Here is a 23,225-nt window from a genome sequence, read left to right as displayed (position 1 = left end):
TTCCAAGATCATTCTATGAAGCCAGCATCACCTTAATACCAAAACCAGATAAAGAAAACACAATGAAAGAGAATTACAGGTCAATATCCCTCATGAACATAGATGCCAAAATCCTCAATAAAATCCTAGTAAATCATATTCAGTAGTGTATCAGAAAGATCACACACCATGACCAAGTAGGATTTATCCCGGGGATGCAAGGATGGTACAATATCTGCAAATCAATAAACATGATACATCACATAAACAAATCGAGAGACAAAAGTCACATAGTTATATAAGTTGACACAGAAAAAGCATTTGACAAAATCCAACACCCATTTTTGATAAAACTCTCAGCAAGGTGGGGAACAGAAGGATCATACCTTAACATAATAAAAGCCATATATGACAAACCCACAGCCAACATCATACTTAATGGGCAAAAACTAAAACCATTTCCCCTAAGAACAGGAACAAGACAGGAATGCCCACTCTCACTACTTCTGTTTGACATAGTACTGGAAGTATTAGCCACTGCTATTAGAAAAGAAGAAGAAATAAAATGCATCCAAATTGGAAAAGATGAAGTAAAACTGTCCTTATTCACAGAAGACATGATATTGTACATAAAGAACCCTAAAGACTACATCAAAAACTATAAGACTTAATAAATGGATTCCGCAATATAACTGGATGCAAAATTAATTCCAAGAAATCTATGGCATTTCTATACACCAATAGTGAACTTACAGAAAGAGAGGCTAAAATAGCAATCCCATTTATGATCACGACAAAAAATTAAGATACCTAGGAATAAACTTAACTTAGGAGGTAAAAGACTTGTACATGGAAAACTACGGGGCATTGAAAACAGAGATAGAGGAAGACAGAAACAGATGGAAGAACATACTGTGTTCATGGATTGGTAAAAACAACATTAAGATGTCCATACTACCCAAAGCAATCTACTAATTCAATGCACTCCTCATTAAAAGACCAACGACATAATTCACAGACCTAGAACTAACTCTCCAAGAATTCACCTGGAATAAAAAAGACCCTGAATAGCTGCAATGATCCTGAGAAAGAAGACCAAAGTAGGTGGTATCTCAATACCAGATATCAAGCTGAATTACAAAGCCACTGTACTCAAACATGCCTGGTACTGGCACAAGACCAGACATATGGATCAATGGAATAGAATAGAGAACCCAAAAGTTGACCAGAACAAATACGCTCAATTAATATTTGACAAAGGAAGCAAGAACATATAATGGAGTCAAGACAGTCTCTTCAATAAATGGCGTTGGGAAAATTGGACAGATACATGCAAGAAACTGAAACTAGACCACCAACTTACACCATACACAAAAATAAACTCAAAATGGATAAAGGACTTAAACGTAAGACAGGAAACTAAAAATACTAGAGGAATCCAAAGGTAACAAAATCTCAGACGTATGCCGAAGCAATTTCTTCACTGATACAGCTCCTAGGGCATTTTAAACTAGAGAAAATAAACAAATGGGACTACATCAAAATAAAAAGCTTCTGCACTGCAAAAGAAACCATCAACAAAACAAGAAAGCCCACTACATGGGAGAACATATTTGCCAATGTTATCACCGATAAGGGTTTAATCTCCAACATTTATAGGGAACTCATACAGCTCAACAAAAGGAAGATAAACAATCCAATCAAAAAATGGGCAAAGAACCTAAATAGACACCTTTCAAAAGAGGACATTCAGAAAGCCAAGAGACATATTAAAACATCCTCAAAGTCACTAATCATCTGAGAAATGCAAGTCAAAACAATGAGGTACCATCTCACACCTGTCAGAATGGCTATCATCAGCAAATCAACAAACGACAAGTGCTGGGGAGGATGCAGAGAAAAAAGAATACTTGTTCACTGCTGGTGGAAAGCAGACTGTTTCAGCCATTGTGGAGAACAGTATGGAGTTTCCTCTCAAAACTACAAATGGAACTTCCATTTGACCCAGTAATCCCACTTCCAGGAATATATCCCAGGAAATTAGAAACATCAGTCAGAAAGGATAGATGCATCCCTATGTTCATAGCAGCACAAATTACCATAGCTAAGATTTGGAAACAGCTTAAGTGCCCATCAACAGATGAATGGATTATTAAACCGTGGTACATCTACACAATAGAATACTATGCTGCTGTAAAAAAGAAGGAATTCTTACCATTTGCAGCAGCATGGATGGAATTGGAGAGCATTATTCTAAGTGAAATAAGCCAGTCAATAAAAGAAAAATACCACATGATCTCACTCATTTACGGATAATAAAGACCATTATAAACTGATGAACAAAAATAGATACAGAGGCAGAGCTGCATCCAACAGACTGTCAAACTACGGTGTGAAGGCCAGCGAGAGTTTCGGGGATGGGTAAGAGATCAACCGAAGCACTTGTATGCATGCATATAAGCATAACCAACTGACACAGGGCACTGAGGGCTAGGGGAGGCTGGGGGAAGGTCAAGGGGGAAAAAAAAGAAGACATATGTAATACTCTGCAATATTTTAAGCAATAAAAAAATTATATATATATATGTATATATATATATATATATATATATATATATATATATATATACACACACACACACACACACACACACACACACACACACATTTCAATTGGTTTTGTTAAATTCACAGATTTGGGCAAACATCCCCACAAGTTTAGAACATTTTCCTCATTCCAAAAGGAAACTTGTACCTATAAGCAGTCATTCAAAATTTCCCCCTTTCTCCAAGTCCTCTTAGCCTGTTTTTGTAGGTCTGAAATGTGAGTGGAGTTTTTTTTTTGTATTTTTAAGAGATTATAAATAAAAAACAAAGATTAACATGTGACAGAGATCATATGTGTCCCACAAAGCCTAATATATTTATTATCAAACCCTTTACAAAAAAAGTTTATTGACCCTTTTATATATATATACTAGAGGCCCGGTGCACAAAATTTGTGTATGGTGGGGGTTCCCTCAGCCCGGCCTGCACCCTCTCCAATCTGGCCCTTCAGGGGATGTCAGACTGCTGGTTTAGGCCCAATCCCACGCCAGCAGTTGGACATCCTTCTCATAATTCGGGACTGCTGGCTCCTAACTACTCACCTGCCTGCCTACTTGATTGCCCCTAACCACTCTGCCTGCCAGCCTGATATCCCCCAACTGCTGGCCTGATTGCCCCAACTGCCCCCACCCGCCAGCCTGATTGTCCTCCTGCTTGCCTGATCACCCCCAAATGTCCCCCCTGCTGGCCTTATTGGAGTTAGGGGGCCGATTGGGGGCAGGGCTGGCCATGGGGAGGGGATATGGTCGGTGGGACACGATAAAAATACTAGAGGAATCCAAAGGCAACAAAATCTGGGTGGGGGGTGTCTATAGGGGCCAGCAGCTTGGGGGAGGAGCAATGGGTGTTTGGCCTGCCAGCCCCGCCCCTGATCGGGCAGGGGGAGGGGCTGCAGGAGATTGGCTGGCTGGCCCTGCCCCCTGTTGGGGTGGGGGGTGTGTTCAGGGGCAGGCAGCTGCAGGGAAGGGCTGTGGGCTTATTGTGGTGGGGCAGGCTGATCGAGGACAGGGCTTGTGGGGGGGAAGGAAGGGGGCGTTTGGCCGGCTGTCCCACTCTTTTTTTTTTTTTTTTGTAACTTCATGACTTTTATTTGTGGTGCCTGTGCTATGTCTCAAAAATACCTTCTCCCCCTGCCTGGGACAGTGTTGGGGTTGGGGCAGCAAAAAATAGAAGACATCCCTCCTCCCTATTTCACACGGACCCTATATACAGGTCCACCTGGCTCAGACCAGTGGGATGCTTGGCCCATTCTCAGATCCCTGCTCAGGGACTGGAGGGGTGACTGGTGGCAGCATACGTGAAAGGGGGCCTCTGGGTGGCCACTCTGGTCCTGGCTACTGGTCCTCGCACTTCCTGGTCCTTGTTCCTTCCTGGTCCTGCCTACAGCCCTGGTCCTGCTATGTGGCTCAGCCTCCCATCTCCATCCTGGCCTCAGATGACCCCCTTGGCTCCTGGGGGGTCTGTCCTTCCCTCCCAGCCTGGAGGTCCAAAGGGGAGGTTATGGCTTCTCAGAGACTACCCGGCAGCCCTGTCACTCATGTTCACATAGGGCAGTGGTCGGCAAACTGCGGCTTGTGAGCCACATGCGGCACTTTGGCCCCTTGAGTATGGCTCTTCCAGAAAATCCCACGTGCAGGCGCACACATACAGTGCGATTGAAACTTCGTGGCCCATGCGCAGAAGTTGGTATTTTGTGGAAGAGCCACACTCAAGGGGCCAAAGAGCTGCATGTGGCTCATGAGCCGCAGTTTGCCGACCACTCACATAGGGGAAGGGGTGTGTGTGACAGAAGCTGTTGTATAAATGCGGGTGCAGGGGTAAGTCCTCTGGGGTCACTTGGACAGTTTGCTGATGATGTGGATCAGGGCTGCCACTCTCCTCCTTGAGGCGCTGGTTGTCAGCCCAGAGGTTGGACAGGCCCTTCAGCTCCTCTTCCAGCCTTGTGCTCCAGGACCCTCAGCTCAAATCTCTCCAGCTTCAGGACAGCTGACCTCTCTGTAAAGGGCTCCTGTCTCTGCATGGTGTAATCCAGCTCCACCTTGAGCTACGCCAGTTGCAGCATGGTCTAGGTCAGGGCCTTAGGAAGTCTCTAGTTCTCAATGCACAGCTTTGCATAGAGCTTCCTGAAGCCTCCCTAGGGCTCTTTATTGGGGTTGGGGTTCTGGGTGTAGGTCCTGCTGCCTCTGGAGGGGAAGGGCTGGATTCTGGGCTGACGTCTGCTGGCTTTGCCTCCTCCCCCTTCGCAGGCCCTCTCTTCTCCTTGCTAACTCTGTGGTGCTCCCTGGAGGCCTGTGGTCCCTGTCCCTGACCATTAGGTGCCTATACTCTCTGGGCAGGGCCATCAGAATTCTTAACCTTATGGACTCGGGGATGCTAGGAAGGGTCCAGGCTCTGTGTGCCCTGCTCTTGATCGGGATAGGAGAGTCCAATCAGGGGCAGGTCGGCATGGGAGAGGGGCTGTGAGGTTGGCTGCTGGTCTCAACCCCTTATTGGCTGGTTTGCTGGCTACAGTGGGCATCATAGTGATCAGCCCAAACAGGGCCATCTTCTGTGGGTTTGTGTCTCTGCTCACTCTGGCCCTAGCAGCCCAGTGCCACAGCCGCCACGGGGCTGGGACTGGGGTCTGGAACCCCCTGTGGGATTGTGTGTCTTCTGGCTCCAGCCCCAGCAGCCCAGCACCATGACCTCCACGGAGCTGGGTCTGGGGTCTAGACCCCCCTGCGGGCTTGTGTGTCCACCAGTTCCATGGCTCTGGTTGGTGACGCCATCTTTGTGGCTATGGGCACCACCATCTTTGTCGTGGAGTGATGGTTAATTTGAATATTATCTTTTTATTAGTATAGATACTATACCACTGTTGAATATAAAAATCCAACATCTCAAAGTCAGACACTAATGAGGAAACAAAAGCAAATTCTATTTCACAATATCCTAACAATTGCCTCAATTCCATAGTTGATCTATCAGGGGCCATAATAAATGAAGTAGAAGAAAGCCTGATTAGCTACCAAAATGACAGTAATACCAATTAACTGACCTTAGGGTTGAAGAAGCTTGGAGAGACAATATGATGAGTATTGGACTCCAGATCTAATTGCTATGTTACATAGTCTGCTTTCGCGTCCTCAGTTCCTATTCTCTCAGATTTTCAATTCTTGCTTCTTCTTTTTTTTCCCCAGAGGGAAGACGGTGGATATTGAAGGGACCAAAATTCTGTGACCCTAATTCTGTGATATTTTGGTATATTGAGTTTTTGCTTTTATTAAGAACCAAATTAGAAACTTTGACCTTTCAACCTTTCCTGCCCAAGATATTTAGACAGAGCAACCTGCTTCAGAAAGATCTTAGGTTCTTCCCCTTAGCCTACTTTGAATTAGGTATGGTAAACAAGAGGACATCAGGCAAGTGCCTGTAGCTAGATATCCACTGAGTCCCATTGTTTCTAAGTCACCTAGCAAGAATTATCCTGCCATGTGTGTTCCCCTCTTCCCCAACAACCTGTAGATCACCCATTCTCACTTCTGAAATCTAATAACCTGTTACCTCCCTTTTCTCCTTTGTCCAACATGACTCATATACCCAATAGTGTCTCACTTTGGAATTTTTTTGGATTTATCATGTCTATGTGAATTGCCCATGCATATTAAATTTTGATTTTATTCTGTTAATCAGTCTCTGTTAATTTGGTTACTGGCCCAGACAGAAGAATTAAGAAAGGGGAAAAAATATTAATATTTTTTAGCTTCCACAGTATTATTTATACATATTAAATATTGATCTCATAAGTTTGTTATGATAATCTAATAAAATGTTGAATCTGAAAATTCCTTATAAAGTATAAAATACAAAAGTATATAGTTGGTATTGTTATTGGCTTACCTTCTTAACTAGTTCAAGAAAAAATGTGACTGCCAATTAGAGAATTTGCAAGGTTCATATGTATATAAAAACTTTATTAATTGTTTATCAAAATTTCATATTTAACCGAGAATTCTTTATTTTATTTGCTACCTAATAGCCCTAATAATAACATAATATTATATGTAAATTATGTATTTTAGAAAGAAATTTAACATGAGTCATTTAAATAAATGAATATTTGCAATAATTTTTATGTCCTTATTGTATTTTACATAAAAAAACACGAGGTCTAGTGGGGTTGTAATGCTTATCAAAAGTAAGGCAAAAAGTAGACATATGTCAAGTGTTGGAATCAAAAGCTTTGAATTCAATTACTGGTAGTGATACTGGAAGAAGTGGGGAGTCCTCTTCCCCATTGGATGCTGCTGGGGTGAAGTTCTTACAATATCCTGAGAAAAATAATTTTATGAGACTTGCAAAGAAGAACGAGTGGTTTTTATTTGTGTGGGATTAAATTTCTGTGTTTCTATAGTCCCATTTCCCTTAGTCCAATCATAGAAGTGTAGCTGGAGTTTCAGTAAAGCTAGAAGAAAAGATAGTATCCAGTGTTTCCTTTCCATTTTGGAGACAGGTTCAGGACAGCAGCAGGCTAGTTGCAGTCCATTATGCAGAAGAGTGCCAGGAGGCACTCACTGAAGTGTGAGCAGTGAGGCAAGCGTGCCAAGAGGAACCAAGACCCCAAGAGCAGAAGAGAGTGAGTTTCTTTGTTCAGGAAATTGGGTATCCCAGATTTCCACTTCCTTTCAGTGGGCATGCCCATTAGGGCCAATGTCCTCTGTTCCCAGGTGTGACTGACAGCAAAGCACCTTCCCTAGTTGCTGGGGTCCAACCCCAGTAAGTCCAGGGGTCCACAAAGGTGTGGACAGAGTCGGCGAAGAAGGAATGAGACAGAGGCAGCGTTCAGTTGATCAGCAGCCTAGCCAGGATCTCTAGCCAAGTTCTGGTTAGGATCTCCACCCAAGTTCTGTCTAGGATCTCCAGCCAAGTTCTGTGTCTAGGTTCTCCAGCCAGGTTCTGTGTCTAGGTTCTCCAGCCAAGTTCTGTCACCAGGTTCTCTAGCCAGGTTCTCCAGCCAGGTTCTATCCAGGTTCTCCTGCCAAGTTCTGTTGCCAGGTTCTGTCCAGGTTCTGTTGCCATGTTCTCTCGCTAGGTTTTCCAGCCAGGTTCTGTCGCCAGGTTCTGTCCAGGTTCTCCTGCCAGGTTCTGTAGCCAGGTTCTGTCCAGGATCTTTTGTCAGGTTCAGTCACCAGGTTCTAGTCAGGTTCTCTTGCCAATTTCTGTAGTCAGGTTCAGTCCAGGATCTTTTGCCATGTTCTCTCCAGCGAAGTTCTTCTGTCTCTAGGTTCTGTGTAGGTTCTGTGTCTAGGTTCTCCAGCCAAGTTCTGTCACCAGGTTCTCTAGCCAGGTTCTCCAGCCAGGTTCTATCCAGGTTCTCCTGCCAAGTTCTGTTGCCAGGTTCTGTCCAGGTTCTGTTGCCACGTTCTCTCTCTAGGTTTTCCAGCCAGGTTCTGTCGCCAGGTTCTGTCCAGGTTCTCCTGCCAGGTTCTGTAGCCAGGTTCTGTCCAGGATCTTTTGTCAGGTTCAGTCATCAGGTTCTAGTCAGGTTCTCTTGCCAATTTCTGTAGTCAGGTTCAGTCCAGGATCTTTTGCCATGGTCTCTCACTAGGTTCTGTCTCTAGGTTCTGTGGCCAGTTTCTGTCCAGGATCTTCTGCCATGTTCTCTCCAGCGAAGTTCTTCTGTCTCTAGGTTCTGTGTAGGTTCTGTGTCTAGGTTCTGTGTCCTGTTGTCTTATTACATCTGTATTTATACCAGTTGATTCCAATCCTATCAATCTCTATTCCAAAGGTTAGGGCGTTTCTTATCTCCATTCCAGGGAGTAAAGATTATGTAGCTTAAGCATGATTGTTCATAGTTAAAGTGATTAATTACCTGCCTGGCACTGAGTTAAGGGGTTTTATTCCCTCCCTAACTTCAGGGGAAAATCCCTACCTGGGGGAAACAACCTTTCTCAGAGAGGTGACCTTGATTAAAACACATAGTGCCAAGAAGGTGAGCAAACATATTAAGAACAGTATGCCATATATGCCAGGTCCCTTGAAACAGCAAGGATGGACTGGCTCCCGGCACCTAGTCATCCCAACATCACTGGGCATGTGCCTATCTTCCCTTTGTTGGAACCCTGGAGAGTGTAAAGTTATAACAGCTTCCTGGTAAAGCTGTCTAAATGACATACCTATGATATGTGGCCTTCCCTTTCCTCCTTTCCTATTATTAAGAATTAGCTAATTACAATGGTATAAGTAGCTTCTTAAATCTTTGTTTCCCAGCTCTTTTGGACTCGAGAATCACTTCTAAAGTACAATATAATCATGAGAATCTCTTAGGAATTAAGTGATTACTCGGTTGTTAAAAATAAAAAGCGTAAAAAGTAAATATGTCTTTCTAAAAGTATTGTTCATTATATAATAAGGAAAGGATGTTAAATGTTAATTTAGATCATTTTATTATAATGTCCATTTAAATAGACTTTTAAAATATGACTTTTTAAACATTTATCTTTATAGTTGAAAGTATTACAGATGTCCCTCTTTTTTCCTCCATTAACCCCCTCCTCTTTAGTCCCACCTTCTTCTCAGGCCTTTACCCCACTATTGTCTGTGTACATAGGTTATGCATATGTGCATATAAGTTCTTTGGTTAATCTCTCCCCTTCACTCTGAGAATTGTCAGTCTGTTGCATGCTTCCATGTCCTCTGGATCTGTTTTGTTAGTTTATTTTCATTAGATTCCACATATAAGTGAGATCATGTGATACTTGTCTTTCTCTGACTGGCTTATTTTGCTTAGCATAATACTCTCCAGGTCCCTCCAAGCTGTCTCAAAGGGTAAGATATTCTTCTCTTTTAAAAATGTGTAGTATTCCATTGTGTAAAAGCACCACAGTTTTTTTTATCTACTCATCTGCTAATGGGCACTTGGGCTGTTTCCAAACCTTAGCTATCTATATATATAAAAGCCTAAGGGACCATTCGACTGTTTGGCCAGTAGCTATGACATGCACTGACCTTCAGGGAGCAGATGCTCAATGCACAGGCATAGAAACATGGAACAGACTGATGAATCTCAGAGGGAAGGAGGAGGAAGGAGGGCGGGAAGAGATTAACCAAAGATCTTATATGCATACTAGAGGCCTGGTGCACAGATTTGTGTACTGGTGGGGTCTTTCGGCCTGGACTGTGGGGATTGGGCCAAATCCATGCACTGGGTCTCTGACATTCCCCAAGGGGTCCTGGATCACAAGAGGGTGCAGGCTAGGCCAAGGGACTCCACTGGTACATGAATCTGTGCTCCAGGCCTCTAGTTATAAATAATACTGCTATGAACATAGGGGTACATATTTTCTTTCTGATTGGTGTTTCAGGCTTCTTAGGTTATATTGCTAGAAGTGGCATCACTGGGTCAAATGGCAGTTATATTTTCAATTTTTTAAAAAATAATTCTTTATTGTTGAAAGTATTACATATATCCCCCCTTTTCCCCGATTGAACCCTTCCAGCCTGCCCCCACCCCTGACCCCAAAGCCTTCACCACTCTATTGTCTGTGTCCATGGGTTATGCATATATGAATGCAAGGTCTTTGGTTGATTACTTCCCAAACATCCACCCTCCCCTGCCTTTCCTCTGAGATTCTGCACTCTATTCCATGCTTCCATGTCTCTAGATAAACTCCATTCACCAGTTTATTTTGTTACTTAGAATCCATGTATGAGTGAGATCATGTGATACTTGTCTTTCTCTGATTGACTTATTTCACTTAGTGTGATACTGTCCAGGTCCCTCCATGCTGTCTCAAAGGGTAAGAGATTCTTCTTTTTTTACTGCTGCATACTATTTGAAGGTATAAATGTAGCAAAGTTTTTTTATACACTCATCTACTAATGGGCACTTGGGATGTTTCCAGATCTTGGCTATTGTAAATTGTGCTTCTGTGAACATAGGGGTGCATGAATTATTTCTAATTGGTGTTTTGGGTTTCTTAGGATATATTTCTGCAAGTGGGATCCCAAAATGACAGTGCCATATTTAATTTTTTGAGGATACTCCATACTGTTTTCCATAGTGGCTGCACCAGTCTGAATTCCCACCAGCAGTGTACTAGGGTTCCCTTTGATCCAAATCCTCACCAGTACTTGTTGTTTGTTGATTTGTTGATGGTAGCCATTCTGACAGGTGTGAGGTTATACCTCATTGTTGTTTTGATTAGCATCTCTCTGATGATCAGTAACTGGGCATTTTTTCATATGTCTGTTGGCCATCTATATGTCCACTCTGGAGAAGTGTCTATTTAGGTTCTTTGCCCATTTTTTAAATTGGATTCTTTGTCTTCCTTTTGTTAAGTTGTATGAGTTCCTTTTATATTTTGAATATTAACCCTTTATCATATGTACCATTGTCAAATATGTTTTCCAGAAACAGTGGGCTCCATTTTCATTTTGTTGATGGTTTCCTTTGCTGTGCAGAAGCTTTCATTTTTGATGTAGTCCAATTTCTTTATTTTCTCCTTAATTTTCATTGGTCTAGGAGATGTATCATTAAAAATGAGTCTACAAGAGATGTCTGACATTTTGCCGCCTTTGGTTTCTTCTAGGATTTATATGGTTTCCCAACTTAAAATTAGGTCTTTGATCCATTTTGAGTTTATTCTTCTATATGATGCAACTTGGTGGTCAAGTTTCATTTTTTGCATGTATCTGTCCAATTTTCCAAACACCATTTATTGAAGAGATTTTCTTGACTTCATTATATGCTCTTGCCTCCTTTGTCAAATATTAATTGTGGGTAATGCTTGGGTAGATTTCTGGGTTCTCTGTTCTGTTCCATTGATCTATATGCCTGTTCTTGTGCCAGTACCAGGCTGTTTTTAATACAGTGGCTTTGTAGTATAACATGAAATCTGATATTGTGATCCCTTCAACTTTTTATTTCTCAAGACTACTGCACCTATTTGGGGTCGTTTTTGGTTCCATATAAATTTTTTAGTATTTGTTCTAGGTCTGTGAATAATGCCTTTGGTATTTTAATAGGGATTGCATTGAACTTGTAGATTTCCTTGGGTAGTATAGACATTTTAATGGTGTTAATTCTACCAATCCATCAACATACTATATTCTTCCACTTGTTTATATCTTCTCCTATCTCTTTTTTCAGCATCCCGTAGTTTTCTGAGTACAGGTATTTTTTTGTCTCTTTGGTTAAGTTTATTCCTAAGTATCTTATTTTTTGTTGCAATGGTCAATGGGATTGTTTGTTTAGATTCTCTTTCTGAGAATTCATTATTGGTGTATAAAAAAAGCCATTGATTTTGGGGTGTTGATTTTATATCCTGCTACATTGCCAAATTCATTTATTAAATCTAGTAGTTTTGTATGGAGTCTTTAGGGTTTTTCTATGTACAGTATCATGTTATCTGTGAATAATGACAGTTTTACATCCTCTTATCCAATTTGGATGGATGCCTTTTATTTATTTTCTTGCCTGATTGCTAGGTCTTCCAGTACTATATCGAACAAGAGTGGTGAAAGTGGGCATCCCTGTCTCATTCCTGTTCTTAGGGAAAATGGTTTTAGTTTTTTTCCCCATTGAGTATCATCTTGGCTATATGTTAGTCATATACAGCCTTTATTATTTTGAGATATGATCCCTCTATTGTCACTTTGCTGAGAGTTTTAATCAACAATGGGTGTTGGATTTTGTTGAATGCTTTTTATGCATCAATTGATATGATCATGTGAGTTTTCTCTTGCAATATGCTTATGTGATATGTCACATTTATTGATTTGGGAGTATTGTACTAGCTTTGCATCCCCAGAATAAATCCCACTTGGTCATGGCGTATGATCTTTTTAATGTATTGCTGGATCTGATTTGTTAATATTTTGTTGAGGATTTTAAATCTATGTTCATCAGGGATATTGGCATACAATTCTCCATCTTTGTAGCATCTTTACGTGGCTTTGGAATTAGGGTAATGCTGGCCTCATAGAAAGTGCTTGGAAGTGTTCATTCCTCTTGAAGTTTTTGGGAATAGTTTGAGGATTATATAGGTGTTAGTTCTTTTTTGAATCTTTGGTAAAATTCCCCTGTGAAGCTGTCCAAACCAGGGCTTTTGTTTGCTGGAAGTGTTTTTGTTACTGCTTCAATGTCATCTGTAGTTATCATACTATTCAGCTTTCCTGATTCTTCCTGATTGAGTTTTGTAAAATTGTATTTTTCCAGGCATATGTACATTTTGCCCAGGTTGTTTGAATATAGTCGTTCATAGTATTTTTTTTTTTTTTACTATCCTTTGTCGTTATGTGAGGTCAGTTGTTACTTCATCTTTTTTGTTTCTGATTTTGTTCATTTGGGTCCTTTCACTTTGTTTTATACCTTCACTTTCATTATGAGTTTAGCTAGAGATTCATAAATCTTATTTATCTTTTTAAAGAACCATCACTTGTTTTATTGAACTTCTTATTTATTTATTTTTAGTTTCTATTTTGTTTGTTTCTGCTCTGGTCTTTATTATTCCCTTCCTTCTACGTAACCTGGGATTTTCTTGTTCTCTTTCTAATTCTTTATGTTGTAGGTTTATATAACTTATTAAAAGTGTTTCCTCACTGTGTCCCGTAGATTTTGTTTGTTCGTTCGTTTGTTTTTGTGTGTTTTCATTGTGATTTGTTTGCAAGGTGTTTTTTTTTTTTAATTTCTTATTTGGTCTTTGTGGTAACACATTCATTGTGTAATAGCATAATATTTAACCTCCATGTCTTTTAATGTTTTTTAGTGCTTTTACCATAGTTGATTTCTAATTTTGTGCCATTGTGATCTGGAAAGATGCTTGGTATGATTTCAATCTGTTGAACTTGTAAATACTTAGTGTGTGTCCTAACATGTGGTCTATATTTGAAAATGTCTGATGTGCACTTGAGAATGTATGTTTTTTAGTTTTGGGATGAAATGTTCTGAAAATGTCAATTCATTCCATCTGATCTACTATGTCATTTAGGATTCCTGTTCTTTCTTTTTTTAAAATATATTTTTATTTATTTTAGAGACAAAGAGAGAGGGAGAGAGATAGAAACATCAATGATGAGAGAGAATCATTGATCGGCTGCCTCCGGCACCCCCCCAACCGGGGATAGAGTCCACAACCTAGGCATGTGCTCTTGACCGGAATTGAACCTGGGACCCTCAGTCCACAGGCTGACTCTCTATCTGCTGAGCCAAATGGGCTGGGGCAGAGCCCTGTTCTCTTGTTGTTTTTGTCTAGAAGATACATCCAGTGTTGTGAGTGGGGTGTTAAAGTGCCCTATGATTGTATTGCTGTTGATTTCCCCCTTAAAATCCTCTGAAAGTTTATATATATATATATATATATATATATATATATATATTTGTATTCTCCTGTATATGGTGCATATATGTTTACCAGAGTTATATCCTATTTTTGTATATCTCTTTAGTATTATGAAGTGGCTTTCATTGCTTCTTGTTATGCCCTTCACTTTGAATTCTATTTTGTCAGATATAAGTATTGCTACCACATCTTTTTGTTTTCAAATCCATTTGCCTGGAAATTTTTTTTTCATATCTTCACTTTCATTATGTGTGAGTTCTTTGTTCTGAGGTGAGTCTCTTGTAGACAGCATATATATGGGTCATGTCTTCTTATCCATTCAGCTACCCTATGTCTTTTGATTGCAGCATATAATCCATTTTACATTTAAGGTTATTATTGACTAGAAGCCCAATGTATGAAAATTGTGTAAGAATAGGCCTTCCTTCCCCCCCGGCTGCCGGCACAGGCTTCCCTCTGGCATTCGGGACCTAGGCTTCCCTTGGGCCATACTCTGGCACTCAGGACCCAGTCTTGCTTCCTTCAGGCTACCCGCAGGCACCCAGGACCCGGGCTGGCTTCCCTCTGGCTCCGGCTTTGTCAGAAAGGACGTCTGGAATGACTTCCTGAAGGACATCTGGCCTAATTAGCATATTACCCTTTTATTATTATAGATAGGTACTTATTTATTGTCTTTATTATTCTTTATGTCTGTGTTATTCTCTTTCTATTTCTTCTTACAACAGTACCTTTAGCATTTCTTGCAGTGCTGGTTTAGTGGTAATAAACTCTTTTAGCTTATTTTTATATGAAACTCTTTATTTCACATTTGATTTTGAATGATAGCCTTGATGGTTAGAGCAGTCTTGGATTCAGTCCTTTGTTTTTCTTTACTTTGCATATTTCATGCCATTCCCTTCTGGCCTGAAATGCTTGTATTGAGAAGTCAGTTGAATGTCTAATGAGAATTTCATTGTAGGCAACTTTCTGTCTCTCTTTTGCAGACTTTAAGATTCTTTCTTTGTCTTTAATGTGCACCATTTTAATTACTATGTGCCTAGGTGTGGGTATTTTGGGGTTCATCTTGACTGGGACTTTCTCTGTTTCCTGAACTTGAGTGACTTTTTCCTTTACCAGGTTAGGGAAATTTTCTACCATTATTTCTTTAGGGAGATTCTCTGTTACTTCCTCAGATTCTGCACCTTCTGGTACCCTTATAATGGAGTGTTGTTATGTTTCATGCTGTCCTAAAGCTCCCTTAGACTCTCCTCCTGCTTTTTAATTTTCCCCCAATTGCTGCTCTGAATTGGTGTTTTCTTTTTTTCCTACATTGTCTTCTAATTAACTGTTTCAGTCCTCAGCTTCTTCTATTGTACTGTTGAAATCTTCCAGAGTGTTCTTTATTTCAGCTATGACATTCCTCATTTGCAATCCATTCTTATTTAGTTCAAGTTCTCTTTTAATATTGTTATAGTGCTCATTAAGACACTTATGATTCTCATTAAGTTGTTGTTCTCACTGAATTATTTGAGCATCCTTATTACCATTACTCTGAATTCTTTATCTGACGAATTGTTTACCTCCATTTTATTTGTTCATTTTCTGGTGATTCTTCCTTTCTTTGATTTGAGGGGTTATTTATTTGTCTCCCCATTTTCTATACCTTTGTTTTTGTTTCTATGTATTAAATCAAACTGCTATGCCTCCCAGACTTTGTGGGGTGGCCTTATGTAGTAGGTGTTTTGTGGACCCCAGTGGTGTAGTCTTTTAGCTCTCCTTAGCTGGGTGCTCTAGGAAAGCCTCTTATTTGAGTTATTTGTGTCCTGCTGTTGTAATTGGTTCTTTAATATTATTGTCCCATTTGTGGATGGAGTCTCCATGTGGCTCACCCATGACGATGTTATGCCAGCTATTGTGGAGGTGCTGATCAAACAGAACAAAATACAACACAATAAAAACACCAAACTGAAGAAACAAAACAAAAATGTGCACAAGACCCATACAGCACCAAGAAAATTAGCCACCAAAGAAGAGAGAATGAGGAAGAGAAAAGAGAGCAAAAATGATAGAAAAATAGAAAGAATTTGCAGAGTAAACAAAAATATGAACAAACAAAAGCACATACACACACACAAAACAACAAGGAAGCGAGGGGTCACAATATGTAGATGTAGAGCTGAAATAAAGAAAATAAGAATAAAGAATTGGGGTGAAAGGCAAAGGAAAATTGTTTAAAATAAAAGGGGGGAGAAAAGAAATGAAAAGACAGCAAAAAATTGAAAGGGAAAATAGAGGAGAAAGCAGGCCTACAATAAGAATAAGAAAAAGAAAAAGGATGAGAAATCAGAAGAAAAAGAAAAGGAGAAAAAAATTGAGTAGTGAAAAAAGCCAAAAGAAAAATAATATGAGTAGGGAAAGGAAAGAGGAAAATTAGATATATGAATAAAAAAACAGACTAGAATAATAATAAATCAATAAAGCAAATCAATAAAGAAGATAAATTTAAAAAACGGAAAAAGAAAGAGACAAATTTAAAAAAATAAAGGAGAAGAAAAATGGGAGAAAAAAGGGGGAAGATGCAAAAGTAAAACAAAAACACCAAAGTGGCATTCATTTCAGCCTAATTTAGTTCCCCCTGCAAGTTCACTTTAGATCCCATCCTTCTATTCTGTCTTCCAATTCTTGGATTCCTGTTAAGTACTTTGGAGCTAACCACTGTCAGGCACTGTCTTTTGGCTTTCAGCATCCTGTTTGAAGCTCCAAGTGATCCATTGATACACCACTTGTGTCCATGTAAGCAGGAGGGGGCAATATGTCCTCTAACGCAGGTTTGTTAGCAGCAGGTTTCCCATGGCTGGTTCAACAAATTTCCCCTGGCTTCCAGGGCTCTGCTTCTGCCCACCTTTGCCTCATAGCCAGCTTACAATCTTAATCACTCAAAAGTCTTTTTTTCAAAAAGGCTTTAGGTGGGGGATGTGCTGTTTAGCTTTCAGGGAATATGGGTGGTGTATTTCCCTGTCCCAGAGCTCATCCTCTGTGAGTGGCCCAAAATATTACTCTGCCCGTGGTTGGACAGATATCCTTGTATGGAGACCAATGGGGTCGTCTTGAAACTTGAAGTTTTTATCAGTTCTTCTGTACAGAGAAAGTATCAGACTGTTTCCCAGGATATTGGTAGCAATGACCCCTCTCCAAATCTAGTCACTGAGGGCTCCTTGAGACTGCTCAAACCTGCAAGCTTGGCCTCCGATTTTGTTTCCTCAGAAAAGCTTAAAATGCAGGGTGGCATGTAAGCTCCTGAGGATGGGGCAGGCTGTATCACCTAGGGCAGGGTTGTTTATTTATTTATTTATTTATTTATTTATTTTTTGTTTTGTTTTGTTTTTTCTTTTCCTGCTCTGCGGCTACTGGAAGTGGCTAGCTCCTCTCATGAAAAAAGGTCATTTTGGTTTGGGGGCCTATGTCCTTCTTGCTGCTATTTTTCCAAGTCTCCCCACAATGCTTCCCACAATGTTTCCCATCCCAGCCTCTCCATAGGCACCTAGAGTTCGCCTCTCCTTCCCTGCACTAAAGCTTCAGATGAGTGACTGCAAATGAAAACTACTGTGTTCTAAGTAAAAACAAAACAAAACACTTTGACCAGCTCCAGTCTACAGGTTCCAGGCTTCGCTGTGGCCAGGAGCCCTGCCGCCTTTCACAGTTGGATGTTACTTGGGAAGCAGGCCTCACTCTGGTGCTCTGGTTTGTGGTGCCCAGCCTGGGTTTTTGGCCTCTATCTTCTGAGGGAACAGACTCTCCCATAACCCAACACTCTCTCCTCTCTTTCAGCCCTGCTGACCTGCCACCCCTCGGAACTGGGTCAGTTCCTCTTGCAACCTCGCCCTTCCTACTGATCTCCAGGTGTTCTCTGTACTTCCTTGACATAAATCTCCTCTTCAGCTGGATCTCAGTTGATAATTCCAGGTGAATGTTCTCTAATTTAGATGTACAGTGGGGCCTTGACTTACGAGTTTAATTCGTTCCGAGACCGAGCTCGTTAACTCAAATTACTCTATCAACTCAATGCAAAAAATCGGCCAAGAGACAGCTGGTATCTCAAAAAACTCGTTAGTCGGGACACTCGTAAGTCAAGGCCCCAGTGTATTTACAGTCTGGCCCTAGGACAAGGTGCACTACAGGTCTGCCTATTCAGCCACCATTTTTTTCTCTCCTATAATGCTGGAGCTCAAGAATGTCAAACTCACAATCGGGGGCTGCATGCCTTGTTTATTTAACTACAAATATGTTACCCTAGGACAGTGTGGCTCTTCCACAAAATACCGACTTCTGCGCATGGGCCACGAAGTTTCAATCGCACTGTATGTGTGTGCCTGCACGTGGTATTTTGTGGAAGAGCCACACTCAAGGGGGAAAAGAGCCGCATGTGGCTCGCGAGCCGCAGTTTGCCCACCACTGTCCTAGGAGAAGTACTAAATAATAAGATATTTGTTAAAACTATGTTGTTTGGTTGCATGCTGCAATGAATTTCAGTTGTTGTTGATATAATGTTTTATAAATGTAATAAATTAAAGCAATTATAGCCAATTCATTTGCCCATATAAAACTGAATAAGTGCAGCTTAGCCGGTGTGGCTAAGTGGTTGAGCATCGACCTGTGAACCAAGAGGTCACAGTTCCATTCCTGGTCAGGGTACATGCCTGGGTTGCTGGCTCAATCCCCAGCTGATCAATGATTCTCATTGATATTTCTATCTCTCTCTCCCTCTCCCTTCCTCTCTAAAATCAGTAAAAAATATATAAATATTTTTTAAAATTTAGTAAGTGCAACAATTACATAAACAGTAGTTAACTACCAATATTAATAAGTGTAATATGATTTTATGACCTTCAGTAAGAATCAGCTATGACTATAATAAGTTCAAATGTTCTCCAAAAATAGACCTACAATGCTTAAATTTATTTATACCATATTAGACTTCAGCAATTCAATTATTGTTTAGAGAAATATACAAAGTAATTTCATATTTAGTACAGCACCAAAATCAACCTCCACTTATGAAGTCGAAGCCCTAGCTGTATTAAAAAAAAGTGTTCAAAATTGAATTCAAGAGAAATAAACAGCTAGAATAAAAAAATATTACATTATAAAAGTTTTTTGCTCAATTTAAATCCAGTTATGTTGTTCATATTTTAGACTAAGAATTCTTTCTTTATCTTTAATCTACAAACTAACATATATATGATAAACTTTTAGGGCACTTTTGTGTGTATAATCTTGTTTAATAAACACTGCAGTGCCTAGAAGAAACTATACTCTTGAGCTTTATATGTTCACTAGATGGCAGCATTAGATAAACAATAGATAATTAGAAAGCTTCCAATCACATTGTGTGAAGTGAAATTCCTTCTAGGCACAATTGAAAATTACTTTCTATAACTGAGATATGAGATTGTTGAACTATTTATTTTTTATTTCATGCAATTGCTCTCATTTCTCTTGCCAGAATAGTGTGTTAATTTTAAACATTTTTATTATTTAAGAAGGAAAAGGTATTTCAACATTTTGTTTAAGAATTCTTCTTGAAAGTTATTTAGACAAAATAGCTTTGGCTTCTGCTGATGGCTTAATTAAGAGTGAATTCAAATATTTTGTTTGAGTGTCAGATTACAAATTCTTGATTGGGAGGGCATGAGAGAGAAGGCTCAATATATACTGAATTATTAGGGTCTGGATCTATGCATTAAAAAATGTACACTAAAAAGTTAGTCACTTTTTACCTCTAACTTGACTCACACTATAGTGCACATGTACATGAGCTGGGGATTAGTGGAGGTGGTATGTTAGTAAATACAGATAGTTCAAAATGAAGTTCCTAATAATATAGTAAAAAGGGAAAAAAGTACTATAAATATTGACATGTCCCTAGTCAAGAAGAATTGGGTTAAAATATTTAATTAAGTTAATGTGTAAAAAAGTTAAAATGAATTGTCATAATATTGATAATCCTATCTAATAAAAGAGAAGCATGGTAATTAGCCATACCTCCGCTACCCTTCTCATTGGCTAATCAGGGCAATATGCAAATTAACTGCCAGCCAAGATGGCAGCCGGCAGCCAGGCAGCTGACACGAACATGGAGGCTTGCTTGCTCCAGTGACGGAGGAAGCCAACGTTCCCCGCCTGCCGCTGCCGGCCTCTGAGCTTGCAGTTTGAAACAATGTTTCCATTATAGAACCCAAACAAACCAGATACCTGCTTTCAGCAGCCGAGGCCTCAGAGCTGGAGCCAAGCCTCAGAGCTAAAGCTGGCCAAGAATAAAAAAAAAAAAAAAGAAAAGAAAAAAAGGAGCGGTTGGGAGCTTCAGTCACCCGCCCGCCTGAAAACAGCCCTCAGCCCTTCACCCAGACTGGCCAGGCACCCCAGTGGGGACCCCCACCCTGAAGGGGGTGTGACAAGCTGCAAACAGCCATCAGCCCCTCACCCAGGCTGGCCAGGCACCCAAGTGGGACCCCCACCCTGATCCGGGACACCCTTCAGGGCAAACCAGCCAGACTCCACCCATGCACCAGGCCTCTATCCTATATAGTAAAAGGGTAATATGCCTCGCAGCACTGGGATCAGCAGAGCCGCGAGGCCTCCTGGCACCGGGATCAGTGTGACAGGGGGCAGCGCCCAAACCCCCTGATCGCCCTGTGGCTCTGTGTGTGAAGGGAGCGGGGCCACAACCTCCCTATCAACCCTGCTCTGTTTGTGACAGGGGAAGGCGCCCCAACCCCCTGATCGCCCTGCGACTCTGTGTGTGACAGGGTGTGGCACCCCAACCCCCTGAATGGCCCTGCTCTGTGTGTGACAGGGTGCAGCGCCCCAACCCCCCGCATGGGCCCTGCTCTGTGTGTGATGGGGTAGAGCCATAACCTCCCCATTGGCCCTACCCTGAGTGTGACAGTGGCGGCTCCCCAACCCCCTGGTCGGCCCTGCTCTGTGTGTGACAGGGGGCGGTGCCCTAACTCCCCTATCGGCCCTACTCTGTGAGTGACAGGGGGGAGCTCCTCAATCCCCTGATGGGCCCTGCTCTGTGCATGACAGGGGGGAGCTCCCCAACCCCCTGATCGACCCTGCTCTGTGTGTGACAGGGGAGCAGCGCCCCAACACCCTGATTGGCCCTGCTCTGTGCGTGACAGCGGTGGCGCCACAACCTCCCCACCGACCCTGCCTTGAGTGTGACAGGGGGCGGTGCCCCAACGCCCCAATCGGCCCTACCCTGAGCATGACTGAGGGTGGCATCGCAACCTCCCAATCTGCCCTGCTCTGTGCATGACAGGGGGCAGAACCCCAACCCCCCGAACAGCCCTGCTCTGAGCCTGACCAGGGGCTGCTCCTAGGGATTGGGCCTGCCCTCTGCTACCCGGGAGCAGGCCTAAGCCAGCAGGTGGTTATCTCCCAAGGGGTCCCAGACTGCGAGAGGGGACAGGCCAGGCTGAGGGATCCCCCCTCCCCTCCGAGTGCACAAATTTTTGTGCACCAGGCCTCTAGTATTAATATAAAATTGATACTCTAAAATAGTTTGGTATGGGCCTAAAAGATATCCCATGTAACATTTGTGTCAATAATCAATGTGTAACCTGGAAATAATAAATGAAAGACCTCTTCCACCATGTTTAGAAGATAGATGGAGAGTATTATAGGTGGATTTGTACTCCCCTTAAAAACTCATATGTAGAATTCCTAACCCCAATACTTCAGAATGTGATCTTATTTGAAAATAGAGTAATTGCAGATGTAATTTGTTATGATGAGGTCACATTAAAGTAGTGTGGACCCAAAAGCAAATATAATTGATGTGTCTACAAAAAGTGGAAATTTTTTGTGGAGTGAACAGTGAAGAATAGAGGCCATGGAATAGCTTTGGTATCTCAGCCACCCCACTCCTCCCAGCACTACACACTCACTGCCCTCACCTGCAGAAGACGAATTCCAAAATAGCAATGGAATAAGCAGAAGCCACACTGTCACTCTCCTGGACCAAACTGGACATACAACTAAAATACAGAAGAACGCCCCTGAATAATCAACTGAGGACTAGCTGGAGAGAACCCTGATAACCAAGGATGCAAAGTGGAGACTGCATAGAGACTGGTAGGAAGTGCCAAGGCATGAAAGGGCTGGCCAGGTTCCCACAGACAGCAGCTGAAGGTCTGGAGAGATATCTCAGCTGTGGGGGTTCCCACTGAGAATTCTGAGGTTTAATCCTAAAGCTTGGATGCACAGACCATAACACCAAAACTGAGAAAGGTTGTGAAAAAGAAAAGGGTTGCTATCTGCCAGCAAGAGGTGGCTGGAAATGCAGGCACCCTCTTAAAGGACCAAGGCACACAATTTTGTATGCATCCACTCAACTTGGGCTCCAACAGAGCACGAGCAGTGTGGTCTGGAGCTGTGTGAACAGAAGGCAGGGTTGGGGGCTCTGGAGTTGGAGCTAAAAGGTCAACCACTGTGGTTTCCTGTGCTGAGGCATTTCCTCACCCAGCAGAGGACATCTTTCTCCCATGGATGTTTGCTATCCAGACAGTTATCAACTGGGGGAAGGCAGTTGCCCCACCTGATTGGAAGAACTCTTGCCCTACTTTATTAGCCTGAGCCTAATAAAGGCTGATAACAATCAGACTGCAGGCAGAGGAGGATCTGTGGAGGCTTTGAGTCTTTTCCTGATCTACTTCTGGCCCTGGGCTAGGAAAAGCAGACCCTGGTGCACATGTTGGTTCTTTCTGAAGACATCCAGCCCTGGCAGAGGGAGCCACAAGTGGTGGATTGCTGATAGCTCCAAACAATACTCTGGACCAGTCACAAACAGCATCTGACATTGTCCTACACTAGAGATCGAAAGTCATGGCAGATCTACCTAAAACACAGACACAAACCAGCCAGAATTGGGAGGAAAAAACAAGCCTGTGATGAAAATAATAGAATTCTCAAGAATAAGAGCTAAATAAAATGGAGATAAGAAATATACCATACACAGAGTTCAGAATAATGATGGCAAAGATTCTCAACTGCATGAGAAATGATATAGAAACTATGAAGAATGACATAGCACTAATAAAGAACACAGTGGAAGGAATACACAGAAGATTAGGAGAAGCAGAGGATTGGATCAGTAAATTAGAAGATAGGGTAGAAAAAAAATCAATCAGAGAACCAAAAAGAAAAAAAACAATGAAAAAACAGGGGGACAGCTTAAGGAAGCTGTGGGACAACATAAAACATAACAATATTCATATCATAAGAGTACCACAAGAGTAGGAAAGTGATGGAGGGATAGAGAACATGTTTGAAGAAACA

Source organism: Myotis daubentonii, chromosome X, assembly GCF_963259705.1.
Source record: "Myotis daubentonii chromosome X, mMyoDau2.1, whole genome shotgun sequence".
Lineage (NCBI taxonomy): Eukaryota > Metazoa > Chordata > Mammalia > Chiroptera > Vespertilionidae > Myotis > Myotis daubentonii.
The sequence above is the reverse complement of the archived record's forward strand: the minus strand, read 5'-3'. Positions refer to the sequence as shown.